Source organism: Schistocerca gregaria, chromosome 5 (genome assembly GCF_023897955.1).
Source record: "Schistocerca gregaria isolate iqSchGreg1 chromosome 5, iqSchGreg1.2, whole genome shotgun sequence".
Taxonomy (NCBI): domain Eukaryota; kingdom Metazoa; phylum Arthropoda; class Insecta; order Orthoptera; family Acrididae; genus Schistocerca; species Schistocerca gregaria.
In genome coordinates, this window is record NC_064924.1 from 168797315 (window position 1) to 168815286 (window position 17972).

Sequence of the window (17972 nt, forward strand, 5' to 3'; positions counted from 1 at the left end):
GACTTTTCCTAAGCGCTACAGTCTGGAACCGCGCGACCGCTACGGTCGCAGGTTCGAATCCTGCCTCGGGCATGGGTGTGTGTGATGTCCTAAGATTAGTTAGGTTTAAGTAGTTCTAAGTTCTAGGGGACTGATGACCTCAGAAGTTAAGTCCCATAGTGCTCAGGACCATTTTTGAACCACTAGCCACATAATAACACACAGGTAAATACACTACTGGCCATTAAAATTGCTACACTACGAAGATGACGTGCTACAGACTCGAAATTTAACCGACAGGAAGAAGATGCTGTGATATGCAAATGATCAGCTTTTCAGAGCATTCACACAAGATTGGCGCCGGTGACGACACCTACAACGTGCTGACATGAGGAAACTTTCCAATCGATTTCTCATACACAAACTGCAGTTGACCGGAGTTGAATGCTCAAACGTTGTTGTGATGCTTCGTGTAAGGAGGAGAAAAGCGTACCATCACGTTTCCGACTTTGATAAACGTCGGATTGTAGCCTATCGCGATTGCGGTTCATCGTTTCGCGACATTGCTGCTCGCGTTGGTCGAGATCCAATGACTGTTAGCAGAATATGGAATCGGTGGGTTCAGGAGGGTAATAAGGAACGCCGTGCTGGATCCCAACGGCCTCGTGTCAATAGCAGTCGAGGGCGCTGATGACCTCGATGTTGAGCGCCCATAAGCCCCAACACACCACCAATAGCAGTCGAGATGACAGACATCTTATCCGCATGGCTGTAACGGATCGTGCAGCCACGTCTCGATCCCTGAGTCAACAGATGGGGACGTATGCAAGACAACAACCATCTGCACGAACGGTTCGACGACGTTTGCAGCAGCATGGACTATCAGCTCAGAGACTATGGCTGCAGTTACCCTTGACGCTGCATTACAGACAGGAGTGCCTGCGATGGTGTACTCGACGACGAACCTGGGTGCACGAATGGCAAAACGCCATTTTTTCGGATGAATCCAGGTTCTTTTTACAGCAACATGATGGTTGCGTTAGTGTTTGGCTACATCTCGGTGAACGCACATTGGAAGCGTGTATTCGTCATCGCATGTTGCAGGTCTTGTACGGGCCTTTCTGGATACAGAAAATGTTCGACTGCTGTCCTAGCCAGCACATTCTCCAGATCTCTCAGGCATTGAAAGCGTCTGGTCAATGGTGGCCGAGCAACTGGCTCGTCACAATACGCCAGCCACTACTCTTGATGAACTGTGGTATCATGTTGAAGCTGCACGGGCAGCGGTACCTGTACACCCCATCCAAGCTCTGGTTGAATCAATGCCCAGGCGTATCAAGGCCGTTATTACGACGAGAGGTTGTTGTTCTGGGTACTGATTTCTCAGGATTTATGCACCCAAATTACGTGAAAATGTAATCACATGTCAGTTCTAGTATAATATATTTGTCCAATGAATACTCGTTTAGCATCTGCATTTATTCTTGGTGTAGCAATTTTAATGTCCAGTAGTGTATTAACTTTCTGTCTTTTGCCAGCTGTTTTGTGAGGAATACACGTTTAGGTGAATTTAAGAATTATTAAACATGGAATGATACTAGGATCTGTTCATTGTGACACATTGTGTTGGTAGATTCTAGATAACCAGACTTGGGCTAACTAGTGGCACTACTGGCACACTGCAAACTGATGATATGTATGCTCGATGGGGCGTACAGAACTGTCGACCGCTTATGGGAATCAGCTTTGCCACATTACTACACAACTGCAAGTGTACAATTGTCATGGTCCCTAAATGCAAATATCATTGCCTGCCACTTATGCAAACTGTGACTTGGAATTTTACCAATTTCACGCTTTCCCAATTGCATGTACAGTTGCTCAGAAACACATTCCCTGACAAACCAAATATATTTTAATTGTTAGTGAAGATCGTCTGACGGATTCGGCTATGCCACTTGATACCTGTCAATCTTGCGTTCCAATTACTGCATTTGTCCTACCTCATCCCTTAGTACTAACGTGAGCAGCTGTGAATTCGCACTGTTCCTAGAGGAAGCTAAAATATCTCCTTGCCTCATACTATCGTTGTGATACATGAAACCTGCTTCATGCATGTCACTAACAGTCGACTATATTTTGTACCAGAACCCACTGTAGAGACTCTACTCTGCTATAATCATGCATTTATGTCTGAGACCTATTAGGTCACTTTCACTAATAGTGTACTCCTGTTTAATAGTTTCACCTGTGGTATAGTCACATGCACTACCATACTATCTGCCTGTCTAGCATATGCACGTAATGTTAGTATCAAGTCCTTTGAACTTTAACCACTTGAAACACTCCTTGTGTTGCCACATACAGACAGCCTCTCTGTCTTGCAAAATAACACCATGATTACTTCGTTACAGTCTATCAGTGATTTGTTAGTTCAGGATTAAAGACAAATTACTCTTGACCATGCAAATGCCCGTATTGATGACTGGAACACTAAGGATTACCTACACAGAGTAATTATTCCTGGTGCAACGTTTGTTCCTGTAATGCTTATCATTATCTGTTTGTTATATGGGCTATACATCTGTAATGTCACTGTAGATGTTGTGAATCACAACCATAAGCAATACCTGAGCAGCAGCCACCCAGTAAATATCATGGTTAAAACACTTAGTAACATGGTACCTCTCAGGCATGGTTCTCCTTTCTAGTTTTAAGATTTAGAAATTAATTGTTCACTGCAGTTAGTTATTTTTCTTTTAATGAAATATTTCAATTTATATGTATTCTATGCTGAATAATTGATTTAACTACATATAATGGGTATGTAGTAATATGGGAGTACTCCTCTACACTTGATCAACTCCCAACTTCCAACAGTGTGATGTCCCATATTAGGAGTAGGATTTCATTGACAACATGTTGTATACTATTTAAATGCAGAAGAAAAACGAAGGTTAGTAACCAACTCAGATTTATAAACATTTGTCATTATGATGTTAAGAGAAAACTACAAACTACTACTGTAAACAATTTGTGCCATAATTTTCTGTAAACCCCTCTATACTAACATCTCACTGCTGGTACAGAGTAGATTATCTAAAGGATTTCAAAATTTTTATTCCATTCTATTCTATTATTCTGGTATTGTATCTTGCTGGGCAAGGGCTGGTGCAGTACCAGATGTTACTAGATTCACACCTACCCATGCTCATTTCACATAGGTAGCATTCCCACAGAAAGTACTGATGAGCAGGGGACACTATAATAAAGCCATTGCTGACAGAGGGATGCCTTCAGTATGGCTGTGGCAAAACCATGATGCTGCAGAATACGTGACTTGTACCACTTAACACTAAGATTTTGAGGCGATAAGTTCCAGTTGTGACAGCTAGTCATCTGGTTATGGCATTCCTTTTAAGAAACCTCCTGACAACTGCACATAGCCATATCCTGCATCCATCCTAATTCAGCCATGTGTGCATATTGCCTGGATTAAAAATCCAGTTAAAATGAGCTCAGCTTGCTGGTTTTACAAATTACGACAAATTGAATCTCTGAATTATTTTCTCTAGATCTGCCTTCCACAACAAACTAAAGTTGATGAAATATTATGTGGTTCTGAGAGCATATAAAGTAACACAGGTATGTCTTAACCATCTTCAATGCACAAATTAGAGTTTTGATTATCACTGAGCTGAAAGCTGCCAGCAATATGCAGATTTATATACAGCAATCCCTCCCAAAAGTTTATCGAAGTAATAGAGTGTATACCATGACTGCCTATTTTTCACAGACATTTTGTACCATAAATGTTTATGTAACATATTTAAACAAATGAACCATGGACCTTGCCATTGGTAGGGAGGCTTGCTTGCCTCAGTGATACAGATAGACATACCCTAGGTGCAACCACAATGGAGGGGTATCTGTTGAGAGGCCAGACAAACTTGTGGTTCCCGAAGAGGGGCAGCAGCCTTTTCAGTAGTTGTAGGGGCAACAGTGTGGAAGATTGACTGATCTGGCCCTATAACACTAACCAAAACAGCCTTTCTGTGCTGGTACTGCGAATGGCTGAAAGGAAGGGGAAACTACAGCCATAATTTTTCCCGAGGACATGTAGCTTTACTGTATAGTTAAATGATGATGGCGTCGTCGCGGGTAAAATATTCCGAACGTAAAATAGTGACCCATTCGGATCTCCGGGCGTGGGCTATTCAGGAGGACATTATTATCAGGAGAAAGAAAACTGGCGTTCTAGGGATTGGAGTGTGGAATGTCAAATCCCTTAATCAGGCAGGTAGGTTAGCAAATTTAAAAAGGTAAATGGATAGGTTAAAATTAAATATAGTGGGAATTAGTGAAGTTCGGTGGCAAGAGGAACAAGACTTATGGTCAGGTGAATACAGGGTTGTTTGTTGTTGTGGTCTTCAGTCCTGAGACTGGTTTGATGCAGCTCTCCATGCTACTCTATCCTGTGCAAGCTTCTTCACCTCCCAGTACTTACTGCAACCTACATCCTTCTGAATCTGCTTAGTGTACTCATCTCTCGGTCTCCTTCTACGATTTTTACCCTCCACGCTGCCCTCCAATACTAAATTTGTGATCCCTTGATGCCTCAAAACATGTCCTACCAACCGATCCCTTCTTCCAGTCAAGTTGTGCTACAAACTTCTCTTCTCTCCAATCCTATTCAATACCTCCTCATTAGTTATGTGATCTACCCATTTAATCTTCAGCATTCTTCTGTAGCACCACATTTCAAAAGCTTCTATTCTCTTCTTGTCCAAACTAGTTATCGTCCATGTTTCACTTCCATACATGGCTACACTCCAAACAAATACTTTCAGAAACGACTTCCTGATACATAAATCTATATTCGATGTTAATAAATTTCTCTTCTTCATAAACGCTTCCCTTGCCATTGCCAGTCTACATTTGATATCCTGTCTACTTCGACCATCATCAGTTATTTTGCTCCCCAAATAGCAAAACTCCTTTACTACTTTAAGTGTCTCATTTCCTAATCTAATTTCCTCAGCATCAACCGACTTAATTCGACTACATTCCATTATCTTCGTTTTGCTTTTGTTGATGTTCATCTTATACCCTACTTTCAAGACACTGTCCATTCCATTCAACTGCTCTTGCAAGTCCTTTGCTGTCTCTGATAGAATTACAATGTCATAGGCGAACCTCAAAGTTTTTATTTCTGCTCCATAGATTTTAATACCTACCTCGAATTTTTCTTTTGTTTCCTTTACTGCTTCACTAACATACAGATTAAATAACATCAGGATAGGCTACAACCCTGTCTCACTGCCTTCCCAACCACTGCTTCCCTTTCATGCCCCTCGACTCTTATAGCTGTCATCTGGTTTCTGTACAAATTGTAAATAGCCTTTCGCTCCCTGTATTATACCCCTGCCACCTTCAGAATTTGAAAGAGAGTATTCCATTCAACATTGTCAAAAGCTTTCTCTAAGTCTACAAATGCTAGAAAAATTCGGAGTTGGTATTAAAATCAATGGAGAAGTAATAAAAACTTTGAGCTTTGCCGATTACAATGTAATTCTGTCAGAGACAGCAAAGGACTTGGAAGAGCAGCTAAACGGAATGGGCAGTGTCTTGAAAGGAGGATATAAGATAAGCATCAGCAAAAGCAAAACGAGAATAATGGAACGTAGGCTAATTAAATCATGTGATGCTGCGGGAATTAGATTAGGAAATGAGATGCTTATAGTAGTAAATGAGTTTTGCTGTTTGGACAGCAAAAAAAACTGATGATGGTCGAAGTAGAGAGGATATAAAATGTAGACTGCCAATGGCAAGGGAAGCGTTTATGAAGAAGAGAAATTTATTAACATCGAGTACAGATTTAAGTGTCAGGAAATCGGTTCTGAAAGTATTTGTGTGGAGTGTGGTCATGCATGGAAGTGAAATGTGGATGATGAATAGTTTGGACAAGAAAGGAATAGAAGCTTTCGAAATGTGGTGTTACAGAATAATGCTGAAGATTAGATGTGTAGATCACATAACTAATGAGGAGGTATTGAATAGAATTAGGGAGAAGAGAAATTTGTGGCATACCTTGAGTAGAAGAAGGGATCGGTTGGTAGGGCACGTTCTGAGGCATTAAGGGATCACCAATTTAGTATTGGAGGGCAGCGTGGAGGGTAAAAATCGTAGAGGGAGACCAAGAGATGAATACACTAAGCAGATACAGAAATATGTAGGTTGCATTAGGTACTTGGAGATGAAGATGCTTGCACAGGATAGAGTAGCATGGAGAGCTGCATCAAACCAGTCTCTGGACTGACGACCATAATGACAACAACATTTAAACAAACAATTCTAACATGTTACTTGATGTACATTTCACAAAAATCACCATTCCTATCTTATTCCACAAAGCTTCTTTCCAAACTGATCTTGAGTATCTCCATGGCTCATGTTATACTGTTGAGACAGCTGCCTCACTTTATCAATTAATCTATCACCATTCATTATAAATGCATAAATTTTAACAAACGAAATAACAAAAGTAAGCAATTTATAACAAATGATAAAATTAATAGATAACAAACAACGAATAACAAAGATTTAGATCGACAACTGGTATCATCCGTGAAAAGCACAATGAATCAATCCGTGGAAGATGAGGGCATGGCTGAATATCGGGAGGAAATGAGGTTGGAGTTCATGTGATGAACAATGCACGATTATGTCAGCTGCGAAAACTTTTTCCCAAGAAACTTTGACAGTGTTATGACATGATGTTGACATATATGATCGCCAGTGTGGATGCTGCCATTTCAAATGCATTGTGGAATGCTTTGATGTGACGTTATGGTATGTCAAAACATGTCACAGTTTATTTCCATTGGTGGCTTTTACAGTGGCCATCATGTTACCACACAGTACTATCAACGTCTCTAGGGGAACAAAGTTGTGATGGTTAACGTCATCGTTCACTTTGGATCACGTGACCCCCGAGTTCGTTTCTTCCTGATGTACCACCATGCTCTCATCGTTCATACTTCATTCATACTTCATTTTATTGTACTTTGATTGGTTCGTAATCTTCGTGGTTGATATCAATTGTTTTGTCTCTTTTATTCGTTCTTTATTATTTTTTATTGTTTGTTATAGATTGAAAATAGTTAATGACAGCCATGCAGATTGAGATCACGTGAGTTGAATTGACTTGACGTTATATGACATGACTGCCTGTTTGAATACACCCTGCTCTGATGCTGCTGTTATGTGACAGTGCCCTGACGTCCAGAATACTATACTTCATAGTAATCATTTTAGTATTTTAGTTTAAATTGCAATTTTGTATTAATTTCTTGTACTAATGTTACTGTATCTTGACGCTGTCTGTCCAGCCACGGGTGGTGAACGCCACAAAATTGGTAATAACTAGGTAATAATAATAATAATAATAATAATATATTTAGGCAGTGTTGCTGGGGGAACAGGCTGTTGCATGTAGTTGTGCCAGTATTGCTGAGGTGTTGCTAGTATAGTCCACCAACAGTGAAGAATTTTTCATTCAGCCTGGCGATATCTGTCCATGTCCTTATCTCTATATTGTCAGTGAAGGAACAATACCGCTTATCTTACAAATGGTTGATTTTCCGTTTTGCAGTCAGTTGATATCTTTGATTCCGCAGCTGCTCTTACTGGCAGAATGCCGAATTTTTAATTACTTACAATGGAAATAGAGTAACACAAGGCCGCATATGTGGCACAGAGAAAAAAAGAGATGGATCTGTCATTGAGCTGCAAACAGTGTAATACCATAATAGCGTATTTTTGATGTGGTAAATGCAAAAGCGCTTGCAGCTACAACACATGGTTATTGCGTACTACCTATCTCCCAGTGTTCTTTGGTTGTAGATTCAGTTCATGGAAATGGACAGCATTTTACAAGTCTTTTCTTTTTACTGTGGAGAAATTGTTTATTGGCTGAAATTAGCATATGGAAGTGGAAATTCCTTCCTGAGAGTGATTGACAGCAGTAATAAAACTGTTTTGTTATTTACATCTAATTAACAGAAATACACTAAAACAATAAAAACTTAGTAGTGCCACAACTGGTTTATTCTGATGTAAATCAGATCGTCACACTTCAGTCATTCTGTGCTTTGGTTTCTGCCAAAGATTTTTATAAATCCCACGTAATTGTAAATGCAAAACGAACAAAGGTGAAAACAATAGAAACTGTGAAGTTATATGCACAGAAAGAGGATTTATTTCGTATATAGGGTTCTTAGTTATTTTTCCTGCACCATCTAATGACAAAAGTAAATTTCCTAACAATTATAATTAATAATAATGATGTTATTGATATCAACATTATTGCAAATATATGAATTTGAGTTTCAGCTTTGGGCCTCTTAAGTTGATTTACAATTTTTCTATATAGGAACTTCTCTGGCTGTATTCAAGAGTGCCCAGAATGATACAGCAGTCACAGTTACCTCTGGAGATGACGCTACTTCTTCACATTCATTACTATGCGATGGTGCTCATTTTTTACCAAAAAATTCAGAAAACTTATCGAAAGATCACGAAAGCTAGGATGTTGAAATTGGAGGCCAAGAATTTTATGGTGATGAAAGCAGTGGCAGGAAAAGGAAATCTAAAGCTGCCCTGAAAATTGGAAGTAAAATGCCAATAAAATTCTGAGAATACGCGGACAAGTGTATACTAGGTATAAAAAAACACGAAGACGCAAAATTACTCACAATATTTCAAGAGAGGCACCAAAATAATGTCTGGCGTTACTTCAAGGATGTGTCAGAAATCCTAGGAAAGGGAGTGTTTTCAATTTTCTGCTGGTAATAGACAGACAGTATTTAAAGATACAGGCTATTTATAAATGGTGGAAAAATCGGAACGTTTTTATGACTTCTTTAAATTCTGTAGTCTTTCCTGGTTACATTGATATATACATTATAGGGTTTCAAATGGAAAATGACCTATATATAGAAAATTTTAAGGTTTTCGACATGTATGCTGCCACGCCCTCTTTATTTCTGCTGCAGAAACCTGTATTACTTCGAAAAGAGCTGGAAACAGAAAGTTTATATGTATGATACATTGCATATGTTGGCAACAGTGCAGGTTTCTAGTGTCTGTAAATCATTCTCTTTGCTAGGATTTACTGTTGTTTCACTGAAGCAGTTTGTTCACGTGTTACTGAATGATTATTGCCCAAGTGCTACATATATTTGTGGAAGTACGTAATTTTTAGTGTGCAATAAATACGAACTATGCCATGCATCAAGAAATTCAATAATAGGAAATTCCATGGTAACCAATTCACAAACAAAGCAAGCCACACTGTTGAAAGTAACCTATGTATCAGTTCTTGAGGGAAGAAACTCCTACATGGTATGCCACCTGGCGATTCAAATTTTTGTGTTAACAGTGACGCTGTTTGTAGTGGATTTGTTGTTGTTGATGTGGGCATCTTATCTTCTTTGATAAATGTAAACAAAATGTAAAATAAATGTATCAGTTGATAAATGTAAACAATATGATAGTTTACGCTGTCTGGAAATAACTGAACAACAAAGTAGTAGGAAGGGCTTAGTGTCAAAATTAGTTGTTCTGTGAAGATCCTACAATAAATCTACCTCGAAAATGACTTCAAATATTGTGCATAATTCATATGATGTGAATTTGAAGTTAGTGTATGCAATGCATACAGTAGGAAAAGGAAAACAGGCTACTCAAACATTTTGTGGTTTGATAGACCTTCTGCCTCCTCCCAGTAGCTTCAGCAAGTACATAAGAATACTTTTAGGTGCCTTGACGGTTGTGTCTAGAGGATCTTTGAAATGTGCAGTAGAAGAAACTGTAAATATCAGTGGAACCAGGGACATTGCTGTTGCAATTGATGGGACATGGCAATGTCGAAGACGTCGTTCCTGGAAGGGTGTTTTAAGTGCTACTTCTCTGGAGACTAGAAAAGTTGTTGATGTTGAGTGCTTATCTAAGTACTGACACACCTGCCATGGTAACACTGAAGGACATATTGAACATCAGTGTTCTAAGAATTATGATGGTTACAGTGGAGGTATGGAGTGTGATGAAGCTCTAAAAATATTTCAGCCGTCAGTGCCCATTTATAAAATTAGATATACGAAGTACCTAGTCGATGGGGACTCTAAAGTTTTCAATAAAATTAATGAGTTCAATGTTTATGGTGATACCTTGGTAACAAAACTGGAGTGTTGTGGACATGTGCAAAAGAGGATGGATGCTAGACTGAGGAAGCTACAAAAAGAAATGAAACGAAAGTTGCTATCTGATTGAAAATCTCTGTCTGGCTGAGGCAGATTGACAGAAACAGAAATAGACCCCCTTCAGAGTTGTTATGTACTGGCCATTAGAGGAACTGCACCTATGAATGATGTTACAGCAATGAGAAAAGCTGTATGTGTCACTTACTTTCATAAGTTGTCCACAGATGACCACCCTGTTTACGAGCTTCGCCCTAAAGGAGCAGATTCTTGATGTGCTTACTAAAAAGCAAAAGAAAGTGGTCAAATGTACCATCATAAGCAATCTCTTCCTGAGTCTGTTATGAATTAAATAAAACCAATTTTTAGGACCTGAGGGACACTGTTTTGCTTAGTAAATGTTTTCATTGGGGCACTTAGAATAAAAATGAAAGTTTCAACCATTGTGTATGGGAAAGATTGCCGAAGAATGTTTTTGTAGGACTAGATACATTAAAATTTGGTGTACTACATGCAGAGAAATGTTTCAGTGATGGAATGATAGGAAGGTTGGAAGTCTTGAGAAATTTAGGCACAAAATGTGGCTCTAATATGGAAGATCAGTTGCTTGCATGTGACAAACAACAGGTCCATGACGCTGAGAGATTCGCTCTTCATGTTACCAAAGAAGGCAGAACTCCTAAAAGTAATGCCAAGAGGAAGCTTGAAGATGAAGAAATGCTGCAGAATGAAGACAATGCTTCAGGAATGTTCTGAGATACAGTTTAATTGGACTCATATCTTCGTTCACAATTTCCAGCAAGTTGTATTTTTCAGAATTGAGATACAAATATTTCCTAAAGTTTATAAAGCATTGCTCTAATTTTTCTGTACCTTCCAACAGTCCATACTTATGTAGTAGACCTGAGCTTTATTGCAGAACCAACTAAATTTTATTAGGAAAAAGATGATAAAAATTAATATGTAAGATGCGATGTTTTTTTGTCCTTGTAATATACATAATAGGTGGAATTAAATAGGTCTAGTACCTCAGCCATCATGTCATGCATATCTGGTAAAAATTTGGTCTCCTTCAAATGTTTAACATTGGATTAAATGGTACCTCAACTCGAGGAATCATTTTGGAAAAAAATTGCATGAATTTCTTTGTAATTTTTTAATAACCGTAAGCGGGTTCAAAAATATTCAAAATACTTCTAAGTTGTTTAGAAAGTGTACTGCATTACCTGATATCAACAAAAAATCTGTAAAACATACATATTATCAACAGTGCCTGAAAGAAATAGGTGATGATTTGTACATAATATTGAGCTGGAAAAGTACCCTGTATCCTTAACACATCCAGTGAAACTATCTCATGGGGTCAGAAGGTTATTTGAGTAATCAATCTTGTACACAACCAAACGTCTGGGCAAAATCATTGGCGAATCCAGGATAAAGTACATGCTGATTTATGATTTGAGAAATGAAGTGGGAAAACATAAAGTATGCAGAAAGATGTTTTTCAATGTTATTGGGATTGTGAAGCTGGGTACAGTGCAAGTACAATATAAATGAGGCCTGACATGGTACAGTAGGGTTACATTTTATTTGACAAATATACACCAGGTAAAAGATGCATTTCTGTTCACCATGGCCGCTAAGAACGAAGTCAAGTCACAAATATTGCACTCACAGTATGTCAGCGATACATATAACAGTGGATATTCCACACAGGTCCCCACTGTGCAGAGCATTGAAGGGAAGATGAGAGTGGGGCCGGCGACTACCGAAATGGTAGGTACAGATGTACATGACAGGTTCGTGATGAGGCTGGCATTTTCACAAGACACAACTTAGCCATTTCTTAAAGTTATGCTGTGGACATGCGCACAGCTGTGCTGTGATGGTAATTTCACAAGACTGTTTCCAAAGTTAAAGTGTATGTGGTGTGAGTGTTGAACAGGTGATTCAGCTGTGGCTGATATGGGAAATGTCCAGTGTGTCCACAAGGGACGCTGGTGGTGCCACCAAAAAGGTGATGACGGCGTTTAGATGGCAAAGAAGTCGGTATGTGGAGGCTAAGCAGGCACGAGAGACTTTGATCTGATCGAAGTGACAGAGTACATTGAGGGAGCAGTGGGTTCACATAAGCCATTAATTTATTTATAGGAGTGAACTTCGATGAGCGCAGCCTGTGCAGTAGAGTTGGGGCAATAGGTAGGCATGTGCATGGGGTACAACTCCATTTTGGGTCATGGTTGAAGTCAGCATCGACAGAGATATAACCGTAGATTCCAGCATTGTTGTGTTGTGCTTGAGTCTGGAAAAGATGTCTAAGTTGACAGTGATGGTTGGAGATGAACTGTGGAACTGACACTGATCGAAAAAGCGTCTTCTTATGATCAGTTCCCCTGCAATGTTCTGCATATTGTATTGCACAACATCGTCAACCTGTGATGGGTGTATAGTAGTCGAATGTGGAACCTAGTGAATGTAGCAGCTGAGGCTGATGTCATCATATGGTGATTGGCAGTGGATGGTGGTTGGTCTGCATGGCAGTGAGTCAGACAGAAGAGTTGTGGCGACAGTATGCTATCAGAGCCAGAGGGCAAGCATGATGATCCCTGTGACAGGGTAGCGGGGTGGCAAGGTGGGGGCACAGTTTACTAGCATGTTTGTGTGCGTGACCAATCAGTGGGGCAAGGCCCTTGTGAGTGCTACCACTCTCATAATCAAGATGATTATGTGTCAAGGCAGTGAGCTGTTCACACAGCAGGACAAGGGCAGCAGTGATGTCATTATTATGTCGTGGGAGCAGAGTATTCTTCGTACAGAGCGAATCCAATGATACACGGCAGTAATCACAGTGTTGGCATATCGCCAACAGCTTCTCAGCTGAGGAGGCACACTGCATGAATGTGTAGATGGAATAACAGTTGCCTTCTCGTGGTTTGTCTTGAAAAAAAAAAAAAAAGATCATGGGATGCAGTAGTCTGTGTCAAAGTGCAGGAGTGTCACATGTTGTATGACCAAAGAGAGATGGAACTGGCGTAAAATGTGCATCAATAGGTATGGTTTTATGATCTCCTTAACAGAGAATGTCCATGTGAGGTGGTGAGACTCTGACAGTTCTAGGGTCCAGGTCATGAATCTATGCACTACAATCGACAAGCTGAGAGCTTCGTGCAGTGGCAATGTCATATGTTCATCCATTGTCGTTAGAACTGATGTCTGCCGAAATGTGATCCATCCGAGGACATGAAACAGGAAGTGTGATTGAAAATGCATTATCGGAAACGAGAGCACCAGGGGTGGAAGCCCTATGGAACATTCGTCAGAATCCATGTCGATGTAAAGCTCACGTTCATGAGGACAACTGGAGGTCTGAAGTCCAGAGCAATCATTGGCAGTGGAGTTAGGCAAAATTCGCTGTTGCATGGAACACTGAGGCGATGGGATATTTCTCTCGAACAGATCAACTTACCGTGAGCAATATTGAAAAGTCATAAGTATGGTGACAGTCTCGCACAGTGTTGGCGAACTGCTCCCATACAGATGGAGGACATAGCTGTGTGGTGCACAGTCGTTTACTTTGTCTGTGTGATGGTCACTGTGTCGAGCAGTAGCAGTGATGTATGTTGGCTGATGCCAAAAGAAGTGGTTCTGCTTAGGTGTGCCGTAATCGGCCGTTTGTAGCCACCATGCGGGACTCACACAGATGCTGACATTTTGTCCAGGGGTGTGCCTAGTGTGCTCAGTAGCGTTCTGGGGAGGTCTGGGCGAGTTGCAGATAGCTTTTCTTATGCGCAAGCGTAGGTGGCCGAAGGTCGTTGCTCCAGCTAGATGCAGTGACGTCAGAATAGGGAGCTACTCGGCGAAGTCAGTCAGGTTCAGCCACTATGTGGAAGTAACTGTGCTAAGGATGTTGTTGCAGCACATTCCATGCAGCATTTTCGCCAAAAATGTGAATACCATGCTGGTATTCCAAGGAATGTTTCTTGATGTAATTGTTCATTTGTGATGTCAATCATTACAAATAAGTTATCGAAGTACGTGAACCAGGCTTAAGTTTGTCCCAGATAAAATTGAGTATGTTCACAATGCGCTGTGAGTGTTCGAAATTCAGGCAATTAGTGGCAGCAAAGGTGGACCAAACAATTTCTCACATGGTTTGGAAGACGCGGTGAATCAGAGGTGCCAGAATACTGCAGTTCAGCTGTTGAATATATCTGTGAAGGGCTGGAATGGTAGTAGATCGTTTGTTGATTTCGATTGTTTGACACTAACGTAATAAGTCGAAGCACACTATTGAAGCACATCACTTGAATTGATCACTGTACACGATCAAAGTGTCTATTGAAAAACAGTACATTGTCCAAATGTCGGCATAGTGTACAAATTTTGGAGCATGATTGTTACACACAGATCGCATTGTCGTAGTGTCATTACGAATTGTCAGGATCACCAGTGTGAAAGTTGGGTATGGTACAGGTACTGTATAAAAGAGGTACGCCACAGTACAGTAGATTTGCACTTTATTGGATGAATATATATATATATATATATATATATATATATATATATATATATATATATATATATATACGGGTAAAACACACATGACTGTTCACCATGGACGCTAAGAACAAACTGAAGTCTCTGGTAAAGGTACGGATATTGCAATCACAGCAAGGCAGTAATGTATATCGCAGTGGATGTCCCCACAGGATAAAAGAATAGATGGTCAGATATTGGCTGGATAATTCCAGGTAGGGGATGAGATCTGATTGAAAATCGTAACGTTCTCGAATAAATGAAAAGAAGAAAAAGGAGACAGAACCATGGACCACCATCCAAACTGCCGCAGGAAATCCTGTTCCAAGTGCGATCTTGAGCCTGTTCTACAATGCAAACAACAGCTGTATGGACCCTGCAAGGAAAAATGTATTATGGGGAAGATTCCATCATTAAGTTGGGCCACCTTTAACTTGATTTTCGAAGATGGTAACCTTATCTTATTTTTTCCACTTGAGTGAAGACATGTGGAATCATCACATATGATGTAAAGACCAGGCAAAGGTACAAAGAGATATATATGAGAAAGATGCAAAGCAGAAGAAGCTCCGCTCAGTGGACACCATGGACTCACTGGCTGTAAAAGTAGTTCTGTTTTACATGCAAGTGCAGTTTCTTATAAAATAAAATTAGTTGTTCATAACTTCAGAATGCATAATTTAGAAAGTAGTGATGCAGTATATTACTGGTTCGACAAAATGCAAAGTAGATTTTTTGTATGAAATTTTGCTTCTTGTGTTGTTGACACCTATTCCAAATGAGTAAGGAAAATGTAAAAAGAGCTGTAAAAAATGTGGCAAGTGTTACAGACCTGAAGGCGATACTGTAACATCCAAATGATATTATTTACTTCTAGTGCATTTTCTACGAAGTGTGGCAAGAAATACTAAGATGCCTGGGAAAATTCCTTGGTGAAATTTACTTCCTGGAAGTAATAAACAAAGACTGAAAATCAAGAAAGCCAAATTGGATCATTTAACAACTGAAAGCCCTTCTTCCTAAGGATTGTCACTGCTATTATGAAGACATACCTAATGAACAAACATCACCTTTAAGGTTACTGTTTCAGGACTGACAGTGCACTGCAGTTCTTCTTTGCTGCAAGGCTGACGTTTCGTACTTTCTTCTTGAATAACTGTACAGACCATATCAGAACAATGTGAACAGTATATATATTTGAAGTTGTTTCCATGAAGTATGTCAATAAAAGAGTAATTAATTCTCCAAACTTTTGTTGTTACTTGATTTTTCAACAACAAAACAATGTATAGTAGATTAACAAATACCGCATAAGTAGTATATCGTACCATATACATCGTGTATATGCCGTTTTAAGTTCTCTAAAAAATATTTTCTTTGTTTCACTTTTTGATATGAACCGAAATTTCATTCTAGCGCTACAATGCCAATTTAGCGTCTCGGTGAAACATATCAGATACTCTGTATAGTTTTTGTCTCTCCTGTAAATTTAGTGTTTTCCTACTCGTGTGGTATTGTTTCTTCACCGGCGATATGTACGTATAGCACTCGGCTAAAACTGGAAAGCCGTTACGTGACGTCTCTCGCTCGCTAATTTTGAACCACCATATGGATTCGTCTTGTTTCGGTTGTTTCCACATTATAACTTGCATGTTATAACAGTATGCACAATGTAGATACATCACCCTGGGTGCTATTTATTGTAATTAATTGTCAGTTAATGAAACTTCGCTAGTAAAAGCCAAAGAAAATTTATTATTAAAAGTTTTAAAGCATCATCTGATGTTTGTTTCCTGTGGTTATGGGATTACAGATGTGCAGTTATGGAGCAGAATAAAGTAGCTTCGAAATTGGGTACATGCCATTATGTCCTTTTTTTCATCTTAGCGTATGTAACGCATTAATGGCAGCTACTCATTCATGTACCAGAAATAGGTTCTACAATATTCAATGTTATTTTTATAAAAGAGCATGTTCTCTCAGTAATGAGGTCCTTCCATTTTGTAACTTCACTCTGATTAAAAAACGAAACCTGTAATTGTTGCGAGTGAAACAAGCAGCAGAGACATTTACATATCTTCTTGTCACCATATCTGACCGGTTTTCCAGATAATTCGCGACTTCTGAGGCTGTCGTTAGGGAGGAAGCTAAAGACGTGTACACACCATCAAATGTTGCTGTTGGGAACATTGTTTCCTGATGGTTTTCTCAAATGTTTTCGACTATGTTTCTTGTCCAGTTCTGTCCATACTGACAGGAAACTTTTCTCATAGAGCATTCGTATCATCAGCAATGTTATTTGTTTGGCACAATGGGTAGTGATAAGGAAACTGTAATGATGTGTGGTACTGTACCATTGATACTAAAAGGCGAATATATACTAAAAAGAACTAGAGGGAATAACTTACTACAGGAGCTGAATATGAAAGACTGCTCTGGTTTCCATAACTTTACTTAGATGTCACCTACTAAGTTTGAATTTCCAGTAAACATGGAAGCACCATTTGTTTAAAAGAAAGATATAAATTCCAGGAAAGGAATTACAATTAGCCAAAGACTTGTGTTATTCTTTATTTCTGGGCAATGGGACATTCATTTTCAAATTTAGCCTATTTGTTTTACATTTTGAAACAAGTCATATCTCAAACAGTATCTGAATTTCATTGAACACTGGTGGTAGTACTGAGAGGATTACGTGAAGGTAAGCAAATGAAAAATATCGTTATATATGGATATGCTGTAATTTTTATTCTTTAGGAATATTCTCATATGTATCATCAAAAATAATTTATTGTACTGTTTCACCAGTGTCGGCTTTGCAAATGAATGTGATAAGGGAATCAACACTTCTGGTTGATTACCCTGACATATTCACACCTACTGATGACTTCAGACTTTCTAAATAATCTTCTTATTCTTGTATTATTAGATTCATTAGCTGCATCATTACTCTTGGTCACCTCCATTGCGGAGGTTTTCGCAGGATGGCTGCAACATAGTCGCCACAGGTATTGCACTTACTGGTCGTCTTATCTTGCAAGAACTATCTTTAATAATTTCATTGCAACATTATGTGCACAGCTGTCGTGCTTCCCAACCAATCGTCTCACTTTTCTAGGTGGAGTAGTCAATGTCGAAGGGCCAGCAACGACCTCTTCATCTCCACCTCTTTCAACCAAATGTTTTTCTGCCAAAACC